General features: G+C 40.3%; 1 pseudogene; it reads left to right on the top strand.

Moving 5' to 3' along the window:
* The first annotated feature begins 610 nt into the window (after window positions 1-610).
* LOC134485801 (60S ribosome subunit biogenesis protein NIP7 homolog) lies at window positions 611-10,853 on the top strand (annotated as a pseudogene).
* Window positions 10,854-11,628: the final 775 nt, after the last annotated feature.

The following is an 11,628-nucleotide window of genomic DNA, read 5'->3' as shown; positions in this document are numbered from 1 at the left end:
ATTTGAGGAGTACTGATGCTAGCTCCTCTTTGACATTCTGGTAGAATTCTGTCCTAATGTCACCTTATCCTGAGATGTTTTTTTTCTTGTGGAGAAGTGATTTATAATGACAGGTTCTATTTCACTAGGGCATATAAGTCTCTTTTTATTCTTTTTTTCAAAAAATTTGTTAGTTATATTTCTTTACTTACATTCCAAATGTTATTCCCCTTCCTCGTTTCCTGTCCATAAGCTGCCATCACTTCCCCTCTCCCTCCCCCATGATCATGATTTTACTGTTGTAAGTGGGAGCTATTGACGAATTTAACCCTATCTCTTAGAGATTTCACTGTAATGGAGTAAAGGTTTTTAAATATGTCCAGAGGATTCTCTGGCTTTCTCTAACGTTTAGTTAATTTCGATAAGGGATTGCTGATCTTATGATTTTCTCAAAGAACAAACTCTTTGTTTTAGTTTACCTTTTTTTTATATGTCTGTGATTTGTTTTGACAATATTCAGCCTCCGTATCCCTCTCTTGTCCCCCTCCATTCACCCTGGAATGCTTCCCTTCCAAATATCTCCCTGATTCTTCAATATGTATGTGTGTATGGGGGGTATGCAAAGTGCATAATGTGTAATGATCAAATCATGGTAACGATGATTGCCATATTTTTAATTGCTATCATTTGTAATCTGAGCATCTCTACTTGTTTTTTTTTTAATTACACTTATTTTTTATTGAATATTTCTATTTACATTTCAAATGTTATTCCCTTTCCCGGTTTCCCAGCCACAGGCTCCCCTCTCCAATCCCCTTCTCTTTCTTCTGTGAGGGTGTTGCCCCTCCCCAACTATCCACCTGTCTGACACCCTCCTTACATTCATCTGTCCTTTTGGGGTCCAGCCTTGGCAGAACCAAGGGCTTCTTCTCCCATTGGTGACCAAAAAAACCATCCTCTGCTACATATGCAGCTGGAGCCATGGGTCTATCCATTATAGTCTTTGGGTAGTGGATTTCTGCCTGAGAGACATTTGTTTTATTGATACTTTGTATTGTTTCAACTTTATTAACATTAACGTTCAGTTTGACTATTTCTTTCTGACTACTCCTTTGTATGTGTTTTGGCTTTTGTTTTGTTTTTGTTTTTTTTTTTTTTTTTCACATTTCTATCTAGAGCTTACAGGAGTGCTCCTATGTCTCAAGTATGATATCTCTCCACGTGTTTTCTGTTCTAAATTATCTTTGACAGTTGGGTTGATGGTTTCTATGGAATCTTCTGCTCCTCAGATTCTCTCTTATATCTTTTTATTCTGTTGGTGATGCTTGTATCTATGGCTCATTGTCTCTCCTTTGGTTTTCTATATCGAGGGTTGTCTCCCTTTGTGCTTTCTTTATTGCTTCTATTTCCATTTTTAATTCCTTCACCTGTTTGATTGTATTTTCCTGGATATCTTTCAGGGATTTTTGTGGTTCCTCTCTGTAGGCTTCTACCTGTTTATTTATGTTTTCCTGCGTTTCTCTAAGGGAGTTCTTTATGTCTTTTTAAAGTCCTCCATCATCATGATCTAATGTGATTTTAAGTCTAGATCTTGCTTTTCTGGTGTGTTTGGATATTCAGTGTTTGCTTTGGTGTAAGAATTGGGCTCCGATGATGCTATGTAGTCTTGGTTTCTGTTGCTTGGGTTCCTGTGCTTGCCTCTTGTCATCAGGATGTCTCTGGTTTTCCCTTATTCTGCTATTTCTGACAGTGGCTAGACCGTCCTATAGGCCTGTGTGTAGTGAGTGGTGTAGACCTGTTTTCCTGTTTTCTTTCAGCCAGTTATGGGAACAGAGTATTCTGCTTTCAGAGAGTAGTCTTTCCTGTCTACTTGTCTTTACCTGTTCTTGTGGGCCTGTGTCCTGAGTCCACCAGGCAAGTCACTTGGATCAGAAAAGTTTGTCTTGTCTGTGGTCCCAGGGCTGAAGTTGCACATGGGGGGGCTGCTTTTGAACTCTCCATGAGGGCTGCAATCAGGAGGGCCTGAACTGGTTTTCCCGGGGATTCCAGTGCACTGGGGTCCTAGATGGCTTTAGGTGGATTCCACTGGAGTCAGAAATGTGGGAAGAGTGTAGTCTCTTCTGGCTTCCCAGGCATGTCTGCCCCTCTGAAGGTTTAGCTCTCTCTCCCACAGGTTTGGGTACAGGGAGCTGTTTGACCTGGTCCCTTCAGATCTGGGTGGTGTCTGAACTGCAATGTTGAATGCCCCTAACTTCCTGTTTCCAGAGGCCCTATACAATTTCCTCTTGGGCCAGAGATGTGGGCAGGGGTGTGCAGTACTTGTGGTCTCTCCTGCCCTGAAGTCTCAGGAGTGCCTACCTGTCTGGGTGGTGAGCTCTCTCTCAACGGGTTTGGGAGCAGGGAGCTGTTTGACAAGATAAGCAAGGTGCCAGCTCCAACTAAAGACCGGAAGTGTCCGATCCCAGAAGAATTTTGCCCCTGTGAGTCCTGAGTCCACCAGGCAGGTTGCTTTGAGCATAAAAGTTGGTCTTATCTCTGGTCCTGCGGCTGAAGTTGTTCCTTGGGGGCTGCTTTTTAGCTCTCCGTGAGTGCGGCAACCAGGAGGGCCTGAACTGACTTTTCCCTGGGCCCCATGCACCGGGGTCCCAGATGGCATTAGGCATTTTTCTCTGGAGTTAGAAATGTGGGCAGAGTGTAGTCTCTTCTGGCTTTCCAGGCGTGTCTGCCCCTCTGAAAGTTTAGCTCTCCTTCCCTCGGTTTTTGGGTGCAGGGAGCCGTAGATGGGGTCTGTTCTGGTCCAGACAGTGTCCCTGGTGCTCCAGGCCTGAATGCCCCAATCTTCTGGTTCCTAGAGGCCCTATACAGTTTTTCTTGGGCCAGGGATGTGGGCCGGGGTGAGCAGTATTGGTGATCTCTCCTTCTCTGCAGTCTCAGGAGTGCCCACCTGTCCGGGGGGTGAGCTCTCTCTCCCACAGGGTTTGAGAGCAGGAAGCAGTTCTCTCCACTTTTCAATTAGTCACATATTGCTATGAACTTTCCACTTATATCTACATTCACTGTGTCACATAAATTTTGGAATGATGTATATCCATTTTCACTTAATTCTAGAAAGTCTTTGATTTTTCTTTAAGTGCCTCTATCATTTTCATAAGGCTGCTCTAAGGTCTTGTCCCATTCTTTAGCTGTGTTGAAATATTTCTGCTATGGTAGGGTTGCTGGGTTCCAATGGGTACATGCTGTCCTGGATGTTATTAGTTGTGCTCTTCAGGCTGACATCTAGGCACCTGAAGCTCTGAAGATTATAGGTCTGGGTGATGAGATCTGCTTTTGTCTCTCCAGGATGAGTATTTTGTTCTTTCTCTCTGATTCCTGGATTTTAGGAGGATAGTATGGTGGCTTTCTGGTGCATTGTAGAAACTTTGTATGCATCTGTTCTTATAGCCTGCTCTGCTTGCATGTTTCCAGCCTGTGCCTGCTGGGATTGGTGGGTGCGATCATGGGGTCATTAGGAGGAGTTAGAGTTAGAGATCTTTGTGATCCCTGTGATCCCCACTAATATAGCAGGGAAATGGAGACTGCAGCAGGTTTTATGCTACAGAGCTGGGGATGGGACTCAGAGTTTGTGTTTGGAGAAGCAGAAGGATTTCTATGGATCCAACATCATCCTACATGTAGCCCTGGCAGTAGTGACCTTTGAAATTAGCAGGAATGGGAACAGTGGTTGTGTGTTCGGACAAAGCAACAAGTGAGGAGAGGGAGAACAAGTGAGGAGAGGGAAGGTCTTTAGGATCCACTGATGAGAGGAAAGGATGGGGCAGGTAGAAAGCCACAGGGGTTTGATGCATTCTAGGAGGTGAGACTGCGGTTGAGCATCTATGGGAACTGAGGGAGAAATGAAGTTTGATAGGCAGCCTGCCAGGTTTAAAAACTTTCAAGTTAAACTAAGTTTAATAAAATAGAATTAACATTTGATCTAGCCAACATTGATATACTTTTTAAAATAGTTAACATAGGCCCACATTCTAATCTTCTAGCTTTACACATAGAAGGTGTAATTATAGGCTGTAATTTATGAATAGGTAAACAATATGAGGAACTAAGTGTCTTCCTAAGGGCACAGTACTATGACTTTATAAAAAATAAATCTTAGAAAGGACTGAAAGAGCTTGAAGGGGCTTGAGACCCCATATGAACAACAATGCCAGCTAATCACAGCTTCCAGGGACTAAGTCACTACCCAAAGACTATACATGGACTAACCCTGGGCTCCAACCTCATAGGTAGTAATGAATAGCCTAGTAAGAGCATGAGTGGAATGGGAAGTCCTTAGTCCTGCCAAGAGTGAACCCCCAGTGAATGTGATTGTTGGGGAGAGGGTGGTAATGGGGGGAGTATAGGGAGGGGAACACCCATAGAGAAGGGGAGGAGCATTCGTTAGTGATATGTTGGTCCAGAGACCAGGACAGGGAATAACAATCAAAATGTAAAAAAGAAATACCCAAGTTAATAAAGATGAACAAAAAAAAAATTACTGACCTATCAACAGTTTGTATTTGAAGGAAAATAAGCTTGTGTCCTGTAGGATTCTGGGGTCTTCCTGGTGGACACCCACAACTGTAGCAAACACTGTTTTCATTGACATTACTTTAAATGTTTTTGTCTGGTGTTTGAATTATGTATATATGAGACATCAATGGAATCCTGTATGTTGGGATTCTTCTCTACACTGGGGTGTGAGATTCACATAGGCTGAGTTGTCAGGAGGGCCTTTCACCATCCTTGAAATAAGGAAACTATTCCTTAAGTTTGCAGCAAATCGAGGCTTCTGCTCACAGACACCTTGCTTGTTTCTACTTCAGTGTTGTGGTAACTGTGAGGGACACAGGGGAGGGTCCTCCTTGCCTTTTTATTAACTCATTTATGTTGCAGATATCATAGGAGTGGAAATATTAGGGCCAGAGCATCCTGAAATTTTTCAGGTTGGAGGGACTGCCAAAAAAGTAATTTTGTCAACTCAGACGTTTTCCAGACTAGACAGTGGAAAACTTCATTTTTCCACAGGTTCACTACTGCCTGGTTCTGACAGATTTTAAGGATAATTGTGATAGATGATTAACTTGTGATTTTCATTTCCCTGTTGTTTTGTATCATTGAAAGGATTAGTATTGCTGTTAGAAACACTATGACCTGAAATACTTTAATCAGCCTACACCTACACGCTCACATTGCTATTAATCCCTGAAGGAAATCAGGACTAGAATTCACACAGGAAGCAGGAGCTGATGCAGAAGGCATGGAGAAAAGAGACTTATTGCCTTGCTTCTCCTGGCAATGTCAGCTTGCTCTCTTATGGAACCCAAAGACTACCAGAACAGGGAACACACCATTAACAATGGTCTGGCCCTCTCCCATCAGTCAATATAGAAAATGCCTTGTAGCTGGATTTCCTGGAGGCATTTTCTCAGTTAAGATTCCCTTCCATCAGATCCCTCTACTCTGTCTTGTTCGTTAATATAAGACAGGCCAGCATTTGTAGTAAAGCTGGAGATCCCTTGACTTTATTATGAATCATGTGCACATTCTCCTTGATGATGATGTGCCTGCTCGACTGTTGTCATAATTGCGCAACTTTTTTTTGTTGTTTCTTTTATTTAATATTTGCTTGGCTGTTTTTGTTTTGTTTTTTGATATTAATTTGTTTAAGAAGAATGACATCAATTCAAATAAACTAATTTCCCATGGCAGCCTTACTCACTGTGCATTTCATGCCACCACTTCAGTTTAGGTCCTTCTGCTTCTACTTCTTGAATATAATGTTTAGAAGGACACCTCTGACTTTTCAGAGTTGATCTTTTGGGGAGTTATAAATAATAGTGTGAATATTCATGTGGAATCTGTGAGTTTGTTTTCGTTTTGGAGAGAGAGAATCAACATATATGTGAGAGACACACCTATCAAACATCCAGGAGACTGACTTTTTCCAACGCAGGCCCCTTAGAATATACAGCTTTTCGGCATATAGAGAAAACAGAGATTTTCATCTCTTCTAGGCCTAATTTTGAATCATTTTTCACAATGACCTTCTTGTATATAAGCAATTTCCTCTGACAATCACAAGAAAATTGTGAACTAAAACATTAATCACTCCAAACATAACCACAGACCAATTTCAGGTTGATTCGTTCTCTCTCTCTCTCTCTCTCTCTCTCTCTCTCTCTCTCTCTCATTTGAAATAGAATATCTTTATATAGCCTTGGCTGTTTTAAATTCACTCTATAGAGCAAGCTGGTCTAAAAATAACACAGAGATGTTCCTACATCTCCCCCTGAAGTCTGGAATTTAAATGCTTAACTTCTTAATTCATAAGGCACAATATTAAGAATGGGAAAGGATATGAAAATGGAAAATATATAATGTAAATGTATTTTTATATATATGAAATGTACATGGTTGTCGTGCAGGAATTGGGACCTATCAGTGCAGAGACAGAGGAAGAGGAATAGGTGTCCTGTAGTTTGGGCTGCACACGGAGCTCACCACAGTAGAAAGAGATGAATGGAAATATCAATGTATATCTTTCCACCCCAAAATTTGCTTGATATGATTATTCCATCTGGCAAATGCAAAAGGAGATCTTTCTCATGCTCTCTTCTTCTCCTCATATGTATACATTCTCAGTTTGTTACTGTTGTAACATCTTTCTGCACTCCAGGCTAGCCTTCATCCTCCTATCCTATCTCTGTCTCCCTGTTAAGATTAGTCATGAGTACCACACACCCTGACTCACTTACTCCATTAATGAATGCCCCAGAGAACAATCAAAGTAAATGTTCAGTGTGCCTCTGGCATCCTCTGCTTAGTCTACAGGCAATTTTCTTTTTTCTGGAATCAATCTACAAATACAGGCAGGAAAGTTGCATCTGTGTGTTTAGCAGAAGAGAGAATTGGGGACCTCAACATGCTAGGCAAGTTCCCTACCATTGAACTAAGTTTTTACACTTCATAAGTTTATTACTCCTATGAGTTCTTTTAAAAGAAGTGTACAGCAAATCAGTAGCCAACATTAAATAAAATGGAGAGGAATTAGAATCAATATCACTAAAATCAGGGACAAGACAAGGTTGCTTACTTTCTCCCTATGTATTCAATATAACACTTGAAGTCCTATGCAAAACAATTAGAGAACAAAAAAGGGTAAAAAATACAAATTATAAAAGAAGTATTCAAAATACTACTATTTGCAGATGATATTGTAAACTTAAGGAATACCAAAAATTCCACCAGAAAAGTCCTAAACCTGAAAAACAACTTCAGCTAGGTGTCTGTATATAAAATTAACTTAAACAAATCAGTAGCCTTTTTCTACTCAAAGGAAAAACATGCTGTGAAAGAAACTAGGCCAATGACACTCTTCACAATAGTCACAAATAATAAAAAAATAATACCTTGGTGAAACTCTCACCAAGAAAGTGAAAGGTCTGTATGACAAGAACATCAATTGTCTTAAAAAAAAATTGAGGAAGATCTCAGATTTTGGAAAGAACTCCCATGCTCATGGATTGGCAGGATTAATATAGTAAAAATGGATAACTTGCTGAAAGCAACATGCTGATTCACGGCAATCCCCATTAAAATTTCAACTCAAATCTTCATAAACTTAGAAAGGGAAATTTGCAAATTCATTTGGAATAACAAATACACAGGATAGCAAAAACTATTCTTAACAATAAAAGAACTTCTGGGGCAATCACCATCCCTGACCTCAAGCTGTATTACAGAGCAACAGTGATAAAACTGTATGGTATTCGTACAGAGTCAGGCAGGTAGATCAGTGGAATAAAATTGAAGACCCAGAAATGAACCCACATACCTATGGTCGCTTTACCTTTGACAAAATAGCTAAAAGAATCCAGGGGAAAAATGACAGTATTTTCAATAAATGGTACTGGTTCAACTGTCAGTCAGCATGTAAAAGAATGCAAATTGATCCATTCTTATTGCCTGGTACAAAGCTCTAGTCCTAGAGGATCAATAACTTCCAAATAAAACCCAGATATACTGAAACTAACAGAAGAGATAGTGGGGAAGAGCATCAAACACATGGGCACAGGGGAAATTTTCCTGAACAGAACACCAATGGCATATGCTCTAGGATCAAAAGTAGATGAATGCGACCTCTCAAAATTGCTAAGCTTCTGTAAGGTAAAGGATACTGTCAATAGGAAAATATCCCAACCAACAGATTGGAAAAGATCATTACAGATCTCACATGCAATAGAGGGCTAATATACTATATACACAAAGAACTCAAGAAGTTAGACTCCAGAGAATCAAATAACCCTATTAAAAATGGGGTACAGAGCTGAACAAAGAATTCTCAACTTTGGAATATTTAATGGCCGGGAAGCTCTTAAAAGAGATATTCAACATCCTTAGTCATCAGGAAAATGTAAATTAAAACAACCTTGAGTCACAAAAGTCAGAATGGCTAAAATTAAAAACTCAGGTGACAGTAGATGCTGGCAAGGATGTGAAGAAAGAGGACTACTTCTCCATTATTGGGGGATTACAAACTGATATAATCATGCAGATATCAATCTGGCAGTTCATCTGAATTGGACATAGTACTTTCCCCCAATATTACAAGGATATATGCACCATTATATTCCCAGAAGCCTTACTTTTAATAGCCAGCAGCTAGAAAGCACTCAATTGTTCTTCAACAGAGGAATGGATTCTGAAACTGTGGTACATTTCCATAACCAAGTACATTGCAGAGGCCAAGAAGTGCTTGCTGACAGGAGCCTGATATTGATGTCTCCTGAAGATGCTATTCCAGAGCTTTACAGATACAATGGGAATGCATGCAGCTAAGCATGGGGCCCCAATGGTAGAGTTAGAGAAAGGACTGAAGGAGCTGAAGGGGTTTGGAAAACCATAGGTAGAAAAACAATATCATCTAACCAGAGAACTCAGAGCTCCTAGGGACGAAACCACCAACCAAAGAGTACACAGGAGGGACCCATGACTCCAGCAGCATATGTAGCAGAGGATGGCCTTATCTGCCAACAGTGGGAGGAGAAGCCTTTGGTCCTGTGAAGGCTGGATTCCCTAGTGTAGAAGAATGCCAGGGCATGAAGCCAGTAGAGAAATGTTGGTGTTAGGGGGCACATCCTTAAATGAGCAGGAGGATGGGAATGGGAGTGGGGGTAACCAAAAAGGAGATAAAGTTTGAAAAGTAAATACATGAAATAAAATAAAAATTCTTAACCAGTTTTTCTAAAGAAATCTTAGGTCAAGAAGGACACAGAGCATATATTACTGTGTTTCTGAGACTGATGTCACTTATAATTTGTTATATCAGTACATGGGGCAGCTGAGGTCTCTAATCCCAGCACTGCAGAGTATAAGACAGAGCAATCATTATTACTTAGAGGTCAAAATAATCTACATCAAAAATTGTAATATAACAAAAAAATGTAGGTTTCTGTAAATCCAATAGAGGGGATTCAAAAAGTTCATTTATTGGGCTTTCTATTCTCCCATGGTCATTGGTTTCTCCCTAAGACCAGCGCAGGCTCTGCTGCAAGGTGAGCATAGTACAAGGGTCCTTTAGCATTTCTGGACAAACCAGTAAGTTTTTAATCAACATTCCAAGAAATGTGAAGCCCCACCTGGCTTGTTATGTCTTCACAATGATGGGTAAAAAAACCTTCTATTTGGAAAAATAGGAGAATTCAGCCAGGATCAGCTGATTCAGTGTCCAGAACATTTATGAGATGCTACCAGATTTTTAGTGTAAGTCAGTCTGCAACCTCTGCACACACAATGCACTACCTGTCAAATCAGAAACCAAGGAGTATTTGATCATAATCCATAGTGTTGGAGTGTAGTGCCAGGGAACTCTTCGTAATCTCCTAAAACATGGACAGAAGCTAATCTGAAACAAGTTAAATCAGGGTCTTTATTCTATTCTAGCTAACGCAGGCCCCTCTAACACATCACATTTACTGGCACAGAATGATTATATCAAATTTGATATCAGGGCCTACAGGAGGACTCCTTTTCTGATGTTAAAGGTAACCTTGCCTATCCCTTGTTGATCTGCATTCATCAGTCCAGTGGCAGAATTTGACACACTTTTTGCATTTTCCAGAAGGCTGAAGTTTTCTCTTTGTATTGTTTCTAGGTTAAAAAATTGTTTCTAGTCATGTCTTGCCTATAATCCGTTTTCAAATTACCTTCCTTACCACAATTAGAATATCTCCCATTAGGGATGAAGATCCCGGGAGACAAGCTAGGGGAAAAAGAAGCCTTTGATTGAAAAAGAGGCCCGGGTTCTGTTTGAGAAGATTTCAAAACACATTGGAGAGAATCTACAACTCCTACTGGACAGACTGGACGGCACCTACTTTTTCCAGCTCCACAAAGACCAAGTGTATTATCTGAGTGAGATGAGCCCTAAACTGGATGCCAACATATCCAGAATAAGCTAGTGTCCCTGGGGACATGTTTTGGAAAGTTTACTAAGACCCACACTTTCTGGTTGCACATTAAAACACCTTGTACCCTATGCCAAGTATGGACAAAACTGGAGCAGAGCAATCCTTCTTGTATGGAAACCTGGTGTGAAATCCTGTCTGAGTTGAATCACTGAATACACGGCTCAGTACCAGGGAGTAGTGGTTTATTCCATGGCAGACATTCCTTTGGGTTTTAGGATAGCAGTGAAGTCTACCCAAGAGTGCAGAAAAGTGGACCCCATTGTAGTGGTCATGTTCCATCAAGCAGATATTGGAAAGTACGTATGCCAAGAAGAGACACTGATTTACAGTAGTCATCCCAAGAACATTTTGCTGTGTGAGAGGACTTAGCTTTGTTTCCTATGTGCTAGCCTTCATGCTAAATCAGGATAACACTGAGATATGCAGCTTGGATTCTTATCAACAGAAATGGCTCAAAAATAGGGTTTCTGGAACTCTAGAATCAAATCCAGGTGGATAACAAAGGTAAGGCCAGCTCAGGCTATTTGGCAAGTTCAAGGCTATCTTGGGCTACCTAGTGAGATTTTTCTCAAAAATCTAAAACATGCAAACCAGAACCTGTGACTGTTTGTGTGAACAAATAGAGTGTTTCTATTTTGTATCTGCATCATGTTTGTTTGAATCAGGAGACTTGTTCTAAGTGACAGCTTCTCAGACACTTCAGTGAGAACAGGGGTAATCTTACTGTTAACTGTGATACCACTTTTCCAGGATGATAATAGCACAGTTGACTTTAAGGATAGTGTGCCATGCCTGTGGTTTTATATATGAAGTTTAATAAATTTTAATGGTTTAAAAATATCTGCCATTTTGATTTTTCTTGATACCTTTAAAAATTACTTCTATCATATTATCACTATAAACGTGAGATTCAATAGCAGCTATATCTCTCATTTATTCATCTATTGGGCCTGATCTTGCCTTTAAATGTCTAATCACCCTCTTCAATCTGAATTTCAATTTTCAAAAATTGAATTAGTCTTTTTCTGACTTTTGAATCTGATATTATTCTATTGTTGCTGAAGTCAATCTTTGCAAAAATTCAGGGAAGACTTCCTTTGGACCCTGTATAATTATAGTATGTGACACAGACCTCTCTCTGGAC

The sequence above is a fragment of the Rattus norvegicus genome, chromosome 2, assembly GCF_021556685.1.
Source record: "Rattus norvegicus strain SHRSP/BbbUtx chromosome 2, alternate assembly SHRSP_T2T, whole genome shotgun sequence".
Classification (NCBI taxonomy): Eukaryota; Metazoa; Chordata; class Mammalia; order Rodentia; family Muridae; genus Rattus; species Rattus norvegicus.
The sequence above is the reverse complement of the archived record's forward strand: the minus strand, read 5'-3'. Positions and strand labels throughout refer to the sequence as shown.